The sequence below is a fragment of the Tiliqua scincoides genome, chromosome 1 (genome assembly GCF_035046505.1).
Source record: "Tiliqua scincoides isolate rTilSci1 chromosome 1, rTilSci1.hap2, whole genome shotgun sequence".
NCBI classification, from domain to species: domain Eukaryota; kingdom Metazoa; phylum Chordata; class Lepidosauria; order Squamata; family Scincidae; genus Tiliqua; species Tiliqua scincoides.
The window spans coordinates 307,193,517-307,213,727 of NC_089821.1; the positions used below are offsets into that span (position 1 = coordinate 307,193,517).

Below are 20,211 nucleotides of genomic sequence, written 5' to 3' on the forward strand. Positions count from 1 at the left end.
CTAGTGGCCATCACCACATCTTGGGGCAGCAAATTCTGCTGATTAATTACATGCTGTGTGAAGAACTCCTTCCTTTTGTCTGGCCTGAATCTGCAGATCCTGGCACCAAAAACTATGGCAGCATAGGAGAGAAATAAAACTACCCATAATATTCACGTTGTTATTCAAGCCTCTTTTCGGTTTCTGACAGACTTCTGCGGGGCTTGTAATAACATTATAATGGGACCACTATACACACAAAAACTGTCCAATTCTTCCCAAGACAATCTTCTAGACTCATCAGCATAGACAATCACCCCCTTTCACTAGCACCGTAATAGGAAGATTTTAAGCAGTACCTTTTGATTGGAATTGGACTTGGGGAGGGAAGAGAAAAAAAAACACACACACTCCATGACTTAGCTGGGGGCCTTATTTGAAATGCAATGAGGCTGAGGAATGGAAAGTGCAATTTCCCATGTGGGCTTGTTGGAAGAAGAATGAGGCACTTGTCCCAGTTTTCTTAATTGTCTCTGATTGCTGTTTGTGTAGCCCTTTCACTTTTCCAGCCTGAAAATCACCTTCAAGGGTTCCACCAGTTTTTATTCTTCTGACTGCTCTGTTTAAAGAAAGAAAGAAAGGAAAGCAACCAAAGAAGAGCTTAAAGAGCAAATCATTTGAACATCACAACAGCAGGGTCTTTGTGTGTTTTGTGGCCTTTCAAATCTGGTTTATTTAATTGACCTTAAAGAGTATTTAAATAACGGTTTAGTGCAGGGAATATGCTCATTAAGGTGATATTCTTTACCAGATGGTTAATATACTTGTGACAATTGATTCTTAGCAATGACTGTTAGAATGGTAGGTACTAATTTTCCAGTAATGTAAGAGCTGGATGGTTCTGTTTGGGGGATTTTTAGTCATCCTTGACTGAGGCCCCAAGATGCTGAGCAGTCCCACAAATGCCATATGACAGTCCTGCAGTGCTATAAGTGATTTGGTGGTTAAGAAACAGCCAGCCTCAAGTATTTCTGAGTGCTGGTCTGAGAGCCATGCTACACGATTACCTTAAATGCATTGTTTCAAGAAAAGCTGGTGTAGCGTAGTGGCTAAGAGACTGAGAGTGAAATCCTAAGTACATGTTAGGCTGGTGCAGGCCTACAAGTGTCATGAATGTGCCATAAAGCACATTTGTGATGACTCCTGAGCTGGATAGGCTGGTGCAAGGATGTGCGCCGGTCCGCTGCACCAGATCCATAAGAAAATAAGAACAGCCCCACTGGATCAGGGCATAGGCCCATCTAGTCCAGCTTCCTCTATCTCATAGAGGCCCACCAAATGCCCCAGGGAGCACACCAGATAACAAGAGACCTGCATCCGGGTGCCCTCCCCTGCATCTGACATAGCCCATTTCTAAAATAAGGAGGTTCCACATATACATCATGGCTTGTAACCTGTAATGGATTTTTCATCCAGAAATATGTCCAATCCCCTTTTTAAGGCATCTAGGCCAGATGCCGTCACCACATCCTGTGGCAAGGAGTTCCATAGACCAACCACAAGCTGAGTAAAGAAATATTTGGAAACACAGGTCCAGCTCTGGACCTGATAGGTTTATACCAGGCCGGACAGGCCACTGCTAAGGATATGGGAGAGGGTGGCAGGAGGGTGTTCTGGGGGTAAGGAGGGTCATTTTTGGGTGGGGGTGGCTGGACGGAACATAAGAACATCTCCACTGGATCAGGCCATAGGCCCATCTAGTCCAGCTTCCTGTATCTCACAGCGGCCCACCAAATGCCCCACGTAGCACACCAGATAACAAGAGACCTGCAAGGCCTCCTGGGAGTTGTCGTTTAAGAACATAAGAACAGCCCCACTGGATCAGGCCATAGGCCCATCTAGTCCAGCTTCCTGTATCTCACAGCGGCCCACCAAATGCCCCAGGGAGCACACCAGATAACAAGAGACCTGCATCCTGGTGCCCTCCCTTGCATCTGGCATTCTGACATAGCCCATTTCTAAAATCAGGAGGTTGCACATACGCATCATGGCTTGTAACCCGTAATTGGGCCTGGGAGGGGGCGGGATTGGCCACATCACCTTAGGCAGCATCCTAACCCCCACTCCTGGCTCGATCGGCCTTGCACGGGCCGCACAGATTTGCACCAGCAAATTCACTGGTGCAGATCCATGTAGCCCCATAGGGGTAGCTGGCACACAACATGAAGTATGGGAGAAATATATCTCCTTACCCTCAGTTGTGCTCTAGCCAACACCTACCTCACGCTGGATACAGCACAGGCCACTTGGCCAGGCTGTTCCAGCACAGGTTTGGGCTGTGAGCAGCAAATCAAGACTTGTGAGCCTCACCTGTGTCCTGAACTCACTCCTGCAGTGGCATCAGGCAAGCTTCCAAACTGTTGTAAAGACAACATATTTGAGGTGCTTTTCAACACTCCAAACACACTGTACAAACGCATTGTTATTCCTTTCATCCTGTGTGTTTTTTCTCCAGTTAAATAGCAATCACTGAACAGGGGTGCAGCTTGTGATCAGGTTTGGGATCATGGCTTAAGGGGAGGGAATATTTACACATTTCCTGCCAAGCTGTGGTCTCTAGAAGAATGGTGTCCACAAAGCAGGTCTTCGCCCTGGAAGGAAGTGGTGCTTCCCTTTGTGCCAGCAATCCACCAAATTTAAATGCACTTTCTACCACATCCACCAGTCCATACATACGCAACACTTAGCACACCATCAGTTCACTACCGGTGTGCTAAAACTGTAAGCACATGGGAGGTGTTATAGAGGGGAAAGGAAGAAGAATACTCACATAGGTAAATGCTTTCTTGTAACCTGTCAAAATTGGGCTTTGTCCCTTTGACTTCAGAAAGACAAGGGTATATCTTTCTGTGCTTGACTCTGGGAGTCAGGTGCTCTCATGCAGGGCAAGAAAGGCAGAATATAAGCCATGCAGATAAGGATCTTTCCTAGTCTTACTACCTGGAGTGTGAGATGGGGGCCTTCTGCATGCAAAGCAGGTACTAGCCACTAAGCTACAGCCCCTCCCTAAAAAAAAGAGGGATGATGTTATAGAAACACTGTATAATAACATGAATGTATGTGCGCTTGTCAGATGTTTATTGAAAAAAGAAACCTGAAGCCAGAAACCAAAACCTTGTACTGTCTTTTGCCAGTGAAAAGGAAAGGCTTAGCTATCACTGCTAGTAGCCTTTGGCCTCATGGGGGCACTGCAAGGCAGTTAAAGCTCAAACTGCATTGAGCCAGCCACCAGCTTTGCAACCAGCAGGGACAATGAAGAGATTCAGTTACAACAGTCATCAAAAATAATCCCTTAGCAACAAGCTCTCCCTTCAGCTTCCTTCTGATGACAACAGCTGCATGTGCTTCTAATTAAAGAGTCTGATTTGCCTTCAAAAACACACTGTAAAGATTATGACGTATTCAACGGGGTGAAACGTGAACACCCCTAAAGTTCCTCCAGTGTCACCTCTGCCCATACAGATTTGCTATGGAAAAGGACATTGTGCTAGTAAACATAGGGCAGAGCTGGAGAGGGAGAGAAGAAATAAGTTCCAGTGTTTTATGGATTTGGAAAATGAATTCCAGCCTGCCATCAGCCAGGTCTCGGTGCACTGTATATGCTAGTGTGGCATTTGGGAAGGATGCAGACTTCAGAGCAGAGGTGTACTGGAGGAGGTCTGTGTAAATCCCTGCTAACTGGGCAAACAGACACTTTTTAAAGTGATGTCCTCTTATAAGAGAGCAAGTGTCCCTCTTCACTCAGCATATACATTGAATGCTTTGGGAACAGGGAACCAATTATAGATTGTACTATATAAGCCATTTTGTGAAATAGTCTTGTTGAAAAGCAATATATAAGCAGTATTCTTAATAAACAAGCAAGCAACCAAACCCCCCAGTGGTGTAAACCTCCAAGTATTCTTTCTTGAGTAGGACAAGGCGAGGGAAAGCAAAAAATTTCATTCTCTGTCTTCCCCTGCCACATTTTAATTCATTCAAAATGGCAGTCTCCTAATAGCTTTGGGTTGATTACTTGGTTAATTAAAGCTGCACATGCGTAAAAAACATAATTCTGAAGACTGAGAGGACTCAGGGCAGGCTGAGAGGACTCCAAGGACGTCAGAATGGTCCTGATCCAATGAATGCAGCTCCCAAAAACATAAAAGGGAGAAGGAGGTCCCTCCCTCCCAGCCCTATGGAAAGCGAAGCAGCCTCACAGTCGCATTTACTCACGAGTAGGCAGACGAGCCTTGGCTGGTGGTCAGGCCAGGCAAAGGGGAATGTGAGGATACCATAATGGTCCCGATCCAATGGAGCTGGAGTGCAACAAATGCTCCAGAAGGCAGCCTCCGCCCCCCCAAAAGGACCCAAAAAAGGCTTCAAGGGGTAAGGGGTAAGGGGAAGTTTTCTATTTTGCACTTGCAAAGCCAGGAAGGTCTTTATCTGGATATGCCTGAAATAGAAGAACTTTAAACTGGGCACAGGGGAGGGCTGGAAATCTCACTGATTCTTTTTGGGGGATTGTTGTTGCAGGATTGTTATTGTAACAAAAGGTACAGCCAAAAAACCAGCGGGGGTGGGATGATGGCACATCACCACGCCCACCACCTGGGGTGTTGCCCCACCCACTGCATGGGGTGACGTGAAGGCCTCCTGTAGCGGGTGACGCGAATCCTAGTGATGCCACTGAATGATAGACAGCAAGATGTGAAATGGAATTTCTCATTGATTACCTGCTCCTCCATCACATGTGATTCTATAGCATCTGACTGGCCACTTTTAGAAAATCATCAAATCTTTTTTTTCTTCTGTGCTGCCATTCTTGAGAACATCTCCAATTAAATAGGTGACTTTCTGCAAATTGCATACCTTTGAACAGATACATAAAACTGCATACTTTTCATACCAATAAGAATTCTGTTCAAGCTGGGGGAGAAAAAGTCTTTGACTTTCCGAAAATGGAGAAGAATAAAAGAGAGAGCACATGATTACAGAGGCATTGCTTGCGCCATGACTAAAATTAGATCATTTCTTTTGTTCATCTGAACCTTCTGCTCTATTTGCGGGGAATCACATCAGCAGTGAAACTGTGAGAATCAGTCTAAACATATTAGGTAAAGTTGGTGACTAAAATAATGAAGGTCTATTGAAAAGCATGTTTGGGCAACAGCAAAACACTTGACTTTTCAATTTTAAAAGTAGTTAAGAACTAAAAATAACCTTTCCTGAAAAACAAGAGATTAGCCCAATTAAAATAGGTAGGAATTTTTTGGTAACATCATTTTAACTAGTTAACAATTTTAGTATACTCAACAACACAGAACAATCATAAGACCATAAGGCAAGCCCTGCTAGTTTAGACCAAGGGCCCAAGGAGACTAGCCTCCTCTTTCCAGCAGAAGTCCATAGACAGGACATGAAAGTAAGAGCTCATCCCCAGTAACTGATATTAAAGGGTATACTGCCTTGGGACATGGAGGTTCCACTCCACTAGCAAAGCTGTATAAAATCTGTACTCTTAAATTAATCACATCCAGTTTGCCAACTGTTCTGAATTAGAATTGCACACACTCTGACAATAAAAAAGAGTATTTCTGGAATATCTAAGAATGACCTGCCCTCAGAGAAGCTCACCTCCATGCGATGCTGACATGGATGCACACTCAGTGTGTGAAGCCAGGAGCCTGAAGATGGCTGGAGCAGTGACACAGTGAGCTGGCCTTCTCTGAGGGTCAGTCCCTTTGCTAGGGTGATTGACTCATTCTGTCATTGTGAATGCAAAGACAGGACAGAATTACACCCACACCCTGCTACTTAGAAGAAAGTACTGTATGCCCAAGCAGCCATTCACACAGAGGCCAGCAACAGCAATTTCCTCTGTGGGTGGGTGCTCCAAAGCTTGTAGGATGGAGCTGTGTAGATGTGTACAGGATTGCACTGACAATAGCTGTAATGTAAGCCTCTTACATATAGAGCATCACCTTTAACTCCTATAATTTCATTAGAAAAGTTACGCTCAAGAGTGCATCTCTTCCATATATTGAAACCCATGAAGGAAACCTGTTTACCATTGGCTCAATCCACATTTCTGAACGGTGGACTGTCTCATCTCTCTGTTGAAAATAGAGTCAAATTATCAGGGCTGACCCAAGACCTCTTGGTGCCTAAGGTAGTATGTCTAATGCTAGTTCTCACTTACTGGTGATATGCCAGCCCCTGCTCCCTAGAATGGAAAAGGGAGTGGGGGATGGAATGAAAGAGGAGGTGTGGAGATTGATGGACTAGACCAGTGGTTCTCACGCATTTAGCACTGGGACCAAATTTTAGAATGAGAATGTCAGGACCCACAGGAAGTGATGTCAGGACCGGAAGTGACATCATCAAGCAGGAAAAAATTTTATGATCCTAGGCTGCAATCCTACCCATACTTACCCAAGAGTAAGTCCCATTTACTATCATTGTTAAAAGAATATACATAGTAGCTTGTTCAAAGTACAGGTCCATAACATTTCCCCAAATGCAGTCACATACCATGGTAGCATCAAGTCTAATACATTAAAAATATTGAAATGAATGGGGACCCACCTGAAACTGGCTCAGGACCCATCTAGTGGGTCAACCCACCAGTGTTTGAGAAACACTGGGCTAGATCATCCTGCGCTTTCTAGCTCAGCAATTTTCACCCTTTTTCATCTCACAGCACACTGAGAAGGCACCCTGTTCCACAAGCTTTTTCTGCTGCTAAACTGTGTTTGCAACCTGAAGACTGGTTGAAAGCCTGAACAATTTGCCAAGTGCCTTACCTGGAGAAGAGACTAGGGCTGCAATTCTACACTCATTTGTCAAGGTACACAATCGGTTTTTTGACAATTGACAAGGCGCACCCATTGACAGCAGGGGATCGCGTTCCCCAGTGGCCCTAACAACTGATCCTCCCCCAAGTTTGGGTGACACACCTGCAGACCTTCCCCTGCCCACCAGTGTGTCACAGCACAGTGGTTGAAAATGGAGGTTCTAGCTCACCACTCTCCTCTTTTGCTTCACCCTCCTCTTCCTTTTCTCATACAGCGCATAGGAACAGCAGCAGAGATGAGTGGGTGCCCCCCCCTGCCAATCTGCTGCCTGAGGACACTGCCTCAATGGGCCAGGACTGGGAATTCTCCCCATCATCAGACCTCTGCATGCATCACAGGATTTCTAAAGAGGCTGCTAGGCCTGAACAACGCATGCAAGAGGATTGCAACATCCCTTACACATTGTGCCACAATGTGTCACTTTTTCTGAAATGATAAATCTACCTTGCTCTTCTGTAACTTCATGATTGATTACTAATCAACTAATTAGTTATAGTAACTAATTATGGTAACAATATAAAACTATCTAGCATGAGCACATGGAATTTTCCCAAAGTTCCAATGGTTGCGGCACAATTTTATTTCCTGAATTCATCTTTATACCCAAGAGGTTTACCTTTAGAATATTTTTTAAATGTATTTAGTAGTAGTAGTAGTATGGTATCGCGCTCTGAATGGTGGTTCTGGAACAGCGTCTAGTGTGGCTGGAGAGGCCAATTCAGGAGTGGCAATCCCTTCCACACTGGGAGCAAGTGCAGTCTGTCCCTGGTCTGTCTCCCTGGCTATGGGCCTTCCTTCTTTGCCTCTTAGCCTCAGACTGTTGGCCAAGTGTCTCTTCAAACTGGGAAAGGGCATGCTGCACAGCCTGCCTCCAAGCGGCAGAGGCCAGGGTTTCCCACTTGTTGAGGTCGACTCCCAAGGCCTTCAGATCCCTCTTGCAGATGTCCTTGTATCACAGCTGTGATCTACCTGTAGGGTGCTTTCCCTGCACAAGTTCTCCATAGAAGAGATCCTTTGGGGTCCGGCCATCATCCATTCTCACAACATGACCGAGCCAACGCAGGCATCTCTGTTTCAGCAGTGCATACATGCTAGGGATTCCAGCTCATTCCAGGACTGTGTTGTTTGGAACTTTGTCCTGCCAGGTGATGCCGAGGATGCGTCAGAGGCAGCGCATGTGGAAAGCGTTCCGTTTCCTCTCCTGTTGTGAGCAAAGAGTCCATGACTCGCTGCAGTACAGAAGTATACTCAGAAATTTATTTAGCATATGGCATATAATACATGTTAGTAGTTGGCAACCTTCAGTCTCAAAAGACTATGGTATCGCGCTCTGAAAGGTGGTCCTGGAACAGCGTCTAGTGTGGCTGAAAAGGCCGATTCGGGAGTGATAATCCCTTCCACACTGGGAGCAAGTGCAGTCTGTCCCTGGTCTGTCTCCCTGGCTATGGGCCTTCCTTCTTTGCCTCTTAGCCTCAGACTGTTGGCCAAGTGTCTCTTCAAACTGGGAAAGGCCATGTTGCACAGCCTGCCTCCAAGCGGGCCGCTCAGAGGCCAGGGTTTCCCACTTGTTGAGGTCCACTCCTAAGGCCTTCAGATCCCTCTTGCAGATGTCCTTGTATCGCAGCTGTGGTCTACCTGTAGGGCGCTTTCCTTGCACGAGTTCTCCATAGAGGAGATCCTTTGGGATCCGGCCATCATCCATTCTCATGACATGACCGAGCCAACGCAGGTGTCTCTGTTTCAGTAGTGCATACATGCTAGGGATTCCAGCACGTTCCAGGACTGTGTTGTTTGGAACTTTGTCCTGCCAGGTGATGCCGAGAATACGTCGGAGGCAGTGCATGTGGAAAGCATTCAGTTTCCTCTCCTGTTGTGAGTGAAGAGTCCATGACTCGCTGCAGTACAGAAGTGTACTCAGGATGCAAGCTCTGTAGACCTGGATCTTGGTATGTTCCGTCAGCTTCTTGTTGGACCAGACTCTCTTTGTGAGTCTGGAAAACGTGGTAGTTGCTTTACCGATGCGTTTGAACCAACCCTAGAAGTGAACCAACCCTAGAAGAACTTCACGTGGCCCTGGACTCCCTTGCCTTTGGCAAGGCACCTGGAAAAGACAGCATCCCTGCTGAAGTCCTAAAGTGCTGCAAAGAGATCATCATCATTGAGCTGCATGAAATCCTTTGTCTCTGCTGGAGAGAAGGTGGAGTACCTCAAGACATGAGGGATGCAAACATCATCACGCTGTACAAGAACAAAGGCGACAGGGGTGACTGCAACAACTACCGTGGCATCTCTCTCCTTAGCGTTGTAGGAAAGTTGTTTGCTCGAGTTGCACTAAAGAGGCTCCAGGTACTTGCAGAGAGCGTTTATCCAGAATCACAGTGCGGATTCCAAGCCAACAGGTCCACCACTGATATGGTATTCTCCCTTAGACAACTGCAGGAGAAATGCAGGGAACGACAGCCACTCTTTATAGCCTTCATAGATCTCACAAAGGCTTTCGACCTGGTCAGCAGGGATGGCCTCTTCAAGATTCTCCCCAAGATTGGATGTCCACCCAGGCTCCTCAGCATCATCAGATCCTTCCACAAGGACATGAAGGGCACTGTTGTCTTTGATGGCTCCACATCAGACCCCTTTGACATCCGAAGCGGCGTGAAGCAGGGCTGTGTTCTTGCACCAACCTTGTTTGGGATCTTCTTCGCTGTCCTGCTGAAGCAGGCCTTTGGAACTACAACAGAAGGCATCTATCTCCGGACCAGATCAGACGGAAAGCTCTTCAACCTCTCCAGACTGAGAGCAAAGTCCAAAGTCCAGCTGAAATGTCTTCGTGACTTCCTCTTTGCTGATGATGCAGCTATCACTACCCACTCTGCCAAAGATCTCCAGCAGCTCATGGATCGTTTTAGCAAGGCCTGCCAAGATTTTGGACTGACAATTAGCCTGAAGAAATCACAGGTCATGGTTCAGGATGTGGACTCACCTCCCTGCATTACAATCTCTGCACATGAACTGGAGGTTGTCCATGACTTTGTGTACCTTGGCTCAACGATCTCCGACACTCTTTCTCTCGATACTGAGCTAAACAAATAATACATGGACTTATATATCAATTAGACTAGATCAAATGTCAATGTCCAGTTCGTCCAGCCATTCAAGGACAGAGTTACCTTCATTGAAAAAGTCAGACCATGGGCCAGTATATGCCCTCAGTTTGCAGTCAGACACAATATGGTATATGGTTTGGTGGGAGAACCCGCAATCACACTGTGGGGTAGATACTAGCCCCTTTAGAATATGAAATAGTAGGAATGGCCCACTTCAGCAGAACCCAGCCCCTGTGTTTCTCTAGGAGTTGCTGTTCTGAGTGTGTCTACTGATTAGAAAGAAGAAAAGCTGGATCTGTGATTCATGCAGAAATTAGCAAGACCATTAGGACTTACTGCATGATCCAGTGCAGAGAAGTGACAAGTTATTTGATCCCAGCAGAAACCAACTGAAATATGGCTGAAGCAGGAATTATCCAGAGACACAGTGGGCACCCTTGAATGTGTGTGGGTGCTCTGGGCCTACAGCCTTTAATTATGGCATACTGGTGTGACCGAGTGTACCATTTGGGAATTGAAACATGTTTATATACATATGAAAAACACATTTATTAATCTATTTGGTCTCCCATTAAAATAATATCAAAATACACCCTTCATTTTGTGGTGCATTTCTTATTTGGGCAGGTGAAGAAAACCTTACACAAAATTCTATACAGGGCTACTTGGAATTGAACCCCATTGCATTTAATGGGGCTTACTCTCAGAAAAGGGAGCAAAGGACTGTAGCCCAACTTATCAGAATGTTCCAAAAGTCTATTTGACTAAATTTTTAAAATCTATATATTATTGTCCTGTTTTCCAAATACTGTTTATATAACAGCCCCTGTATCTCACAGTGGCCCACCAGATACCTCAGGGCCCAATCCTATCCAACACTGTGGAACCACAATGCAACCCTGAGGTAAGGAAACATTCCATACCTGGAGGAAGCCTCTGTGACAGCCTGCCTACCACAGGATGCAATGCATGCCCCACTGGCACAGCTGCACCAGCAATGGAAAATTGGATAGGACTGGGCCCTCAGTGAGCAGCACAAAAGACAAGAGAGCTTCATTCTGGTGCCTTCCCTTGCATTTGGCCTTCTGGGTTACCCTACTTTTGAAACCAGGAGGCTACACAAACCCATCATGGCTTGTAACCTAGATGGACTTTTCCTCCAGAGACCTGTCCAGACCCCTTTTAAAGGCATCTAGGCCAGATTCCATCACAGCATCCTGTGGCAAGGAGTTTCACAGACTAATTAAATAATTTCTTTTGTCTGTTCTAACTCTCCCAACACTCAGTTTTAGTGGATGTAAACCATATACTGAGGAGCTGCGAACGATGAAGCGGCAGGGCAGGCGTCTAGAGCGACGGTGGCAGAAAACTCATGATGAATCCGATCGGACACGGAGTAGAGCTCATTATAGAGCCTACTCCGTGGCGGTGGTAGCAGCGAAGAGATCGTTCTTCTCTGCTACCATTGCGTCTGCTGATAGCCGTCCGGCAGAGCTGTTCCGTGTGGTGTGGGGCCTCCTTCATCAGGCCCCTTCAGTAGTCCAGGAGGAATACACGGTCAGCCGCTGTGACGTGCTTGCCCAACACTTTTCAGATAAAATTGATCGTATTCGTCGCGACTTGGATGCCACATTGACAATGTCTGTTGATGTCCCCTTGGCAACTGCTTGTCCAGTATTGTGGGATTCTTTTCAGCTTGTGCAGCCTGAGGATGTGGACAGACTCCTTTGGAGTGTGAGGCCGTCTGCCTGCCTGTTTGACCCTTGCCCAGCTTGGCTGATTAGAGCGGCCCGGGGGGGGACTGGCTGAGTGGACGGGGAGGGTGGTCAACTCTTCTTTGATGGAGGGGACATTGCCGCTTGCCTTGAAGCGGGCGGTGGTTCGCCCCCTCCTGAAGAAGCCCTCCCTGGATTCCACTGTGTTGAATAACTATCGGCCAGTCTCCAATATCCCGTTTCTGGGCAAGGTAATTGAGCGGGTGGTGGCGGCCCAACTCCAGAGGGTCTTGGATGAAGCAGATTATCTGGATCCTTTTCAATCTGGTTTCAGACCGGGCTTTGGGACGGAAACTGCCTTGGTCGCCTTGGTGGATGACCTACGCTGGGGACTGGACAGGGGGAGTGCGTCCCTGTTGGTCCTGCTGGACCTCTCGGCGGCTTTCGATACCATCGACCATGGTATCCTTCTGGGCTGATTGGCTGAGTTGGGAGTTGGAGGCACTGTTTTGCAGTGGTTCCGCTCCTACTTGGAGGGTCGGTCCCAGATGGTGGTGCTGGGGGATGCCTGTTCGACACCCTGGCCCTTGAGGTGCGGGGTGCCGCAGGGCTCAATTCTGTCCCCCATGCTATTTAATATCTACATGAAACCGCTGGGAGAGGTCATCCGGGGGTTTGGAGTGAGGTGTCATCAATATGCTGATGACACCCAGCTCTATCTCTCCTTTCCTCCAGACTCCAGGGTGGCGGTTGAGGGCCTGGAGCACTGTCTGGAAGCAGTGAGGATCTGGATGGGGGCTAACAAGCTGAAATTAAATCCGGATAAGACAGAAGCTCTCCTGGTTCAGAAATCCTCGATGCAGGTGCTGGATTATCAACTTGCTCTGAATGGGGTTGCACTCCCTCTGAAGGAGCAGGTTCGCAGCTTGGGGGTCCTCCTGGTCTCGCAGCTGCTACTGGATTCCCAGGTGGCGGCTGTGGCTAGGGGGGCCTTTGCTCAGCTTCGGCTGGTGCACCAGCTGCGACCGTACTTGGATCGTGCAGACCTGGCCACGGTGATCCATGCCACGGTGACATCGAGGTTAGATTACTGTAACGCGCTCTATGTGGGGCTGCCCCTGAAGACGGTTCGGAAACTACAATTAGTACAGAATGCGGCGGCCCGTGTGGTCACCGGAGCCAGGCGGTTTGACTCTGTCAGCCCGCTTCTCCGGGGGCTACATTGGCTGCCCATTCGTTTCCGGGCCCAATTCAAGGTGCTGGTTTTGACCTTTAAAGCCCTATACTGCTCTGGGCCAGGATATCTTAGAGACCGCCTACTCCCGTACAATCCGGCTCGCCATCTCAGGTCATCAGAGAAGGCCTTTTTGCAAGTGCCGCCACCCAAGGAGGTCCGGGGGGCGGCTGCAAGAAATAGGGCCTTCTCGGTAGTGGCACCAACATTATGGAACTCCCTTCCCCTTGACTTGAGAATGGCTCCCTCTCTTGAGAGCTTTCGGCGAGGCCTGAAAACACTGTTGTTTAAACAAGCCTTCTGATTTCTGGCCTTCTTAACTTTTTTATACATCTTTTAGTTTTACAGGCTTGATTCCTCGGTGATCTGCTCTTTTACTCTTTTAATCTGACTACTGTTTTTATGGCCCTGTAGTGTGTTTTTAAATGTTTTTATCTGCTTGTATTAATGTTTTTAAAATCTATTGTGTTTTTTTAATATGTTGTTAGCCGCCCTGGGTCCCGTTAGGGAGAAGGGCGGGATAAAAATAAAGATTTATTATTATTATTATTATTATTATTATTATTATTATTATTATTATTATTATTATTAATATTAATATTATTATTATTATATACATATGTGTACATATCTATACATGCATATACACAAATGTATATGTATACATGCATACCTGCGTTGGCTCGGTCATGTTGTGAGAATGGATGATGGCCGGATCCCAAAGGATGTCCTCTGTGGAGAACTCGTGCAAGGAAAGTGCCCTACAGGTAGACCACAGCTGCATTACAAGGACATCTGCAAGAGGGATCTGAAGGCCTTAGGAGTGGACCTCAACAGGTGGGAAACCCTGGCCTCTGAGCGGCCTGCTTGGAGGCAGGCTGTGTAGCATGGCCTTTCCCAGTTTGAAGAGACACTTGGCCAACAGTATGAGGCTAAGAGGCAAAGAAGGAAGGCCCATAGCCAGGGAGACAGACCAGGGACAGACTGCACTTGCTCCCAGTGTGGAAGGGATTGTCACTCCCCCATCAGCCTTTTCAGCCACACTAGACGCTGTGCCAGAACCACCTTTCAGAGCGCGATACCATAGTCTTTCGAGACTGAAGGTTGCCAACAACAACATGCATACCTTACATATACACACCATTTATTTATTTGTATATATGTAAAAATCTGACTATATTTTTAAAATCCATACTGTATATCATTGCCCCATTTTTCAAATACAGGTTACATATGTCAACAGTTTACATAATATACTCTATACATGTTACACACGTATATATTCATGTTTTGTATGTATTCATATGTATATAAAATAATATGCATATGTATTCGCATACGTATGTATCCATATGTATATTAAAAAAACTGAGTATATGTAAATGGTATCCATATGTATATACAAATGGGTTTGAAGCCCACTCTGAGGAGTTGACACCAGTCATTGAGGAAAAGAGGAGAGCTCAAGCAGCATACAAGGCCTGTCCCAGTGAGCGCAACCTGCAGGTCCTCCGAACTGCTCGCAGCAAAGTCCAACAGACTGCCAGGAGATGTGCTAACGACTACTGGCTCCAGCTCTGTTCCGAGATACAGATAGCAGCTGACACGGGCAACATCAAGGGGATGTATGATGGTATCAAGCAGGCCCTAGGTCCAACACAGAAGAAAATTGCCCCTCTGAAGTCTGCCACAGGCGAGGTCATCCAGGATCGGGCGCAGCAGATGGAACGCTGGGTGCAGCACTACTCTGAGCTATATTCCAGAGAAAATGTAGTCACCGAAGAAGCACTGAACAACATTGAGTGCCTGCCTGTGCTGGAAGAGCTTGACAGTGAACCAACCCTAGAAGAACTTCACATGGCCCTGGACTCCCTTGCCTTTGGCAAGGCACCTGGAAAAGACAGCATCCCTGCTGAAGTCCTAAAATGCTGCAAAGAGATCATCGTCACTGAGCTGCATGAAATCCTCTGTCTCTGCTGGAGAGAAGGTGGAGTACCTCAAGACATGAGGGATGCAAACATCATCACGCTGTACAAGAACAAAGGTGACAGGGGTGACTGCAACAACTACCGCGGCATCTCTCTCCTTAGCGTTGTAGGAAAGCTGTTTGCCCGAGTTGTACTAAAGAGGCTCCAGGTACTTGCAGAGAGCGTCTATCCAGAATCGCAGTGTGGATTCCGAGCCAACAGGTCCACCACTGATATGGTATTCTCCCTTAGACAACTGCAGGAGAAATGCAGGGAACAACGACAGCCACTCTTTATAGCCTTCATAGATCTCACAAAGGCTTTCGACCTGGTCAGCAGAGACGGCCTCTTCAAGATTCTCCCCAAGATTGGATGTCCACCCAGGCTCCTCAGCATCATCAGATCTTTCCACAAGGACATGAAGGGCACTGTTGTCTTCGATGGCTCCACATCAGACCCTTTTGACATCCGAAGCGGAGTGAAGCAGGGCTGTGTTCTTGCACCAACCTTGTTTGGGATTTTCTTCGCTGTCCTGCTGAAGCAGGCCTTTGGAACTGCAACAGAAGGCATCTATCTCCGGACCAGATCAGACGGAAAGCTCTTCAACCTCTCCAGACTGAGAGCAAAATCCAAAGTCCAGCTGAAATGTCTGCGTGACTTCCTCTTTGCCGACGATGCAGCTGTCACTACCCACTCTGCCAAAGATCTCCAGCAGCTCATGGATCGTTTTAGCAAGGCCTGCCAAGATTTTGGACTGACAATCAGCCTGAAGAAAACACAGGTCATGGTTCAGGATGTGGACTCACCTCCCTGCATTACAATCTCTGAGCATGAACTGGAGGTTGTCCATGACTTTGTGTACCTTGGCTCAACGATCTCCAACACTCTTTCTCTCGATACCGAGCTAAACAAGCGCATCGGTAAAGCAGCTACCACGTTTTCCAGACTCACAAAGAGAGTCTGGTCCAACAAGAAGCTGACGGAACACACCAAGATCCAGGTCTACAGAGCTTGCGTCCTGAGTACACTTCTGTACTGCAGCGAGTCATGGACTCTTCGCTCACAACAGGAGAGGAAACTGAGCGCTTTCCACATGCGCTGCCTCCGACGCATCCTCGGCATCACCTGGCAGGACAAAGTTCCAAACAACACAGTCCTGGAACGTGCTGGAATCCCTAGCATGTATTCACTGCTGAAACAGAGACGCCTGCGTTGGCTTGGTCATGTCGTGAGAATGGATGATGGTCGGATCCCAAAGGATCTCCTCTATGGAGAACTCGTGCAAGGAAAGCGCCCTACAGGTAGACCACAGCTGCGATACAAGGACATCTGCAAGAGGGATCTGAAGGCCTTAGGGATGGACCTCAACAAGTGGGAAACCCTGGCCTCTGAGCGGCCCGCTTGGAGGCAGGCTGTGCAGCATGGCCTTTCCCAGTTTGAAGAGACACTTTGCCAACAGTCTGAGGCTAGGAGGCAAAGAAGGAGGGCCCATAGCCAGGGAGACAGACCAGGGACAGACTGCACTTGCTCCTGGTGTGGAAGGGATTGTCACTCCCGGATTGGCCTTTTCAGCCACACTAGACGCTGTGCCAGAACCACCTTTCAGAGCGCGATACCATAGTCTTTCGAGACTGAAGGTTGCCAATACCTAGTACATACAAATGGATACAGTTTACATATGCTCTGATTTTTTTTATTAAACAATTCAAACAAAGGTCACGTTATTTGGCTGCTTTGCATATCCTATGCACACTTTCCTGAGAGGAAGCCCCATTGAAGACAGTGGGGCTTACTTCTGAGTAGACAACATAAGAACAACCCCACTGGATCAGGCCACAAGCCCATCTAGTCCAGCTTCCTGTATCTCACAGCGGCCCACCAAATGCCCCAGGGAGCACACAAGACAACAAGAGACCTGCAAGGCATTCTGGGAATTGTAGTTAAGATCATAAGAAGAGCCCCACTGGATCAGGCCATAGGCCCATCTAGTCCAGCTTCCTGTATCTCACAGCGGCCCACCAAATGCCCCAGGGAGCACACCAGATAACAAGAGACCTGCAAGGCTTCCTGGGAATTGTAGTTAAGAACATAAGAACAGCCCCACTGGATCAGGCCATAGGCCCATCTAGTCCAGCTTCCTGTATCTCACAGCGGCCCACCAAATGCCCCAGGGAGCACACCAGATAACAAGAGACCTGCAAGGCTTCCTGGGAATTGTAGTTAAGAACATAAAAACAGCCCCACTGGATCATGCCATAGGCCCATCTAGTCCAGCTTCCTGTATCTCACAGCGGCCCACCAAATGCCCCAGGGAGCACACCAGATAACAAGAGACCTGCAAGGCTTCCTGGGAATTGTAGTTAAGAACATAAGAACAGCCCCACTGGCTCAGGCCATAGGCCCATCTAGTCCAGCTTCCTGTATCTCACAGCGGCCCACCAAATGCCCCAGGGAGCACACCAGATAACAAGAGACCTCATCCTGGTGCCCTCCCCTGCATCTGGCATTCTGATGAAGCCCATTTCTAAAAGCAGGGGACAAGCATGGGACTGAGCTGTTCCACAGGAAAGAGCCCTGACAGCCCAATCCAATGCATGTCTACTCAGAAGTAAGTACCATTTCTGCCAATGGCACTTACTCCCAGGAAAGTGTGAATAGGATTGGGGTGTGAGTCAACACACTCCTCCTGGATGTGAAAGGCCAATCCTGGGCCTGTCTACCCGCAAGTAAGTCCCAGTATAGTCAATGGGCCCTGCTCCCAGGTGAGTGGACAGGACCGCAGCCTCGGCCTGCTCAGAGCCCCGTCCTGGGCCTGTCAGTCCCCCTGCTCCCAGGCCAGCGTGGACAGTCGCGGGCTTGCAGGCCGTCCCTGTGCTTGCTCGGCCCGTGGGCTGCGGGCTGCTCCGGGCCAGCTGGCAGGCTGCAGCCCGAGCCCGTCCCGGGGAGCGCCCCGCGGCCTTGCTTGTGAGCAGGCGGGCGCAGGCGGCGCTGCGCCGGCCGTGCGGGCGGAGAGGCGCGCTCGGCCTCCGTGGCGCGGGCCGAGCGGCCGCTGAGGGCGCCGCGGGAGGCCGTTTCCCCGCGGGCTGGCGAGCGGAGGCCGGAGCAGGCGGCTGCAGGCGGGCCGCTCCCGGGCTGGGTGAGTGGCGAGGGGGAGCGGGGCTCCGGCGTCCCCAGCACGGCCACGCCGGAGGCGGCGAGGGCACCACGGCTGCCTCCCCCGACCTGTGGGCGCAGCGGGCCCCGGCCCAGGCCCGGGAGTGCGTGGCAGCCCCGCAGCCGCCTGCCTGGGAGTAAGCCCAGGCTGAGTAGACCTGCTCAGGACTGTGTGTGGCTCAGTCCCAGGCGCACACTTTCCCGGGAGTAAGCCCCATGGAGCACAGTGGAGCTTGCGTCTGAGTAGCCCTGCACAGGGTTGTGCCCTGTGTGTATGTGGCTGCAGTCCTAGGCACACACTTTCCTGGGAGTAAGCCCCGTTGAGCACAATGGGGCTCACACCTAAGTTGACCTGCACAGGATTGTGCTCTCTGTGTGCAATCCTATATGCACACACTTTCCTGGGAGTAAGCCCCATGGGGCTTGCATCTGAGTAGACCTGCACAGGATGTACTCTGTGTGTGTGTGTGGCTGCAATCCTATATACACACTTTCCTGGGAGTAAAGCCCATGGAACACAATGGGGCTCACACCTAAGTAGTCCTGCACAGGATTGTGCTCTCTGTGTGCAATCCTGTATGCACACACTTTCCTAGGAGTAAGTCCCATGGAACACAGTGGGGCTCATGTCTGAGTAGACCTGCATAGAATTGTGCTCTGTGTGTGTGTGAGTAAAAAGAAAGGTGCCCGTTGTTTGTTTGGTGTTTCTGCTGCAGTTGCCAGGTGATGATGGTGCTGGGTGAGTGGACTGGCTGAGTTAAGCTTCTTGTTTTGCTCTGCTTTAAAGGGCATTTCTTAGACTTTTTCCTATCTATGTGGGCTTGTTAGGGAGCAAGTACTGGATCAGGAACCTGTTGTGGCTCTTCAGTGTACAAAAGAGGCGCCTGACGGGGGCTGCATATATGTTGACTGCATATGTGCATGCGCTGGAGTGATTTTTCAAGTGAGAGCCAGTACTGCAGCCACCTACTTTAGTTGTTTTCTCACAACAGCTTGATGTGCAAATGTGAGCATAGCATTAATCTCTGTCTGTGAAAAGGGAACCCATTTGGATTGGGGAAGGGTTGAACTCCCTCCTCCCCTCCCTTAAGCCATAGTTCTAATTTAAAATGTCCCCTCCCTGCAAGCTAAATGTGCCTGTAAATTTTCCCCTCTCTGTGGCTAATAAGTATTTGGGAGTGGAGTTTTAAGCTGGGGAATCAGTGCTGGAATTGGGGGTGGGGGGTGGTTGGGAATGTTTAAACCCCTGATCCAAACTGACCCCCTCCCATGACTACTTTGTTGAAAAGAAAAAGCTTTTAGGAATTCCAGTCATGGTAGTGCTGTATCCCATCTCAGTGGTAAAGATGTACTGTATATGATGTGCCTTAGGGCCCATTTCCAGCATTGGTGCAGCCTCTTGAGGAGGTCTTCATGAGTGCCCCCCCCCACTGCAGGAGGCATTAGTGCTAGAAAGTTGGATAGGATTGGGCTCTTAGTCTACAGCAGGGGTGCCCAAACCTTGGTCCGGGGGCCATTTGTGGCTCTCGGGGACCCCTGATCCAGCCTGCGGGGAGCCCCCAGTCTGGTGACTTGCTGGAGCCCATGCTGGCCCAACGTGGCTACTCTCAGCGCGAGGGCCGACTGCTTGACCTTTCACACAAGCTGCAGGCTGAGGGTTTCCTCCATTGCTTCCTGTTTCACTTCTGTGAAGCAGCAGGAGCAGCAAAGGAAAGACCAGCCTTGCTTTGTGTAAGGTCTTTTATTGGCTTTGAGCTATCACGAGACCTTCAGTCGCAGGCCACTCTGGGCTTCAACAGTCTCTGATTGTTCAGAGGCTTATTGGAGACTGGGGTATCCCTGTGGGCAGGATTGGGGGGTCCCTGAGGGCCGCAAATGGCCTGCGGGCTGAGGTTTGCTCAACCCTGGTCTAGAGACTCTAGCCTAGCTGTATATCTTGTACATAAAAGGCCTATACATATGCCATATGCTTTCTGTCAAGTGAGCCATATTTCTAATCTGGCAACATATTATTTCCGGGTAGGAGGTTGGCTCTTGATCCACTTAGGCCAGAACTGTATACTTGGACTGGTAGTGGCCCTCCAAGGCAGAGGTCCCTTTCCCAGCTTTGCTACTTGAAATCATTTTAACTGAAAGTGCTAGGTGAGAGTGTCTCCATTCTGG

General features: G+C 48.7%; 1 protein-coding gene across 2 annotated transcripts in view; it reads left to right on the forward strand.

The window, feature by feature from the left end:
* Nucleotides 1–17,931: 17,931 nt before the first annotated feature.
* PCNX4 (pecanex 4) overlaps nt 17,932–20,211 on the forward strand; it is a 28,160-nt gene continuing 25,880 nt past the window's right edge. For both annotated transcript variants that reach the window (XM_066629662.1, XM_066629669.1), the window contains exon 1: nt 17,932–18,031. The gene's annotated coding sequence lies outside the window, so the exon portion shown is untranslated. The remainder of the gene's footprint in view (nt 18,032–20,211) is intronic.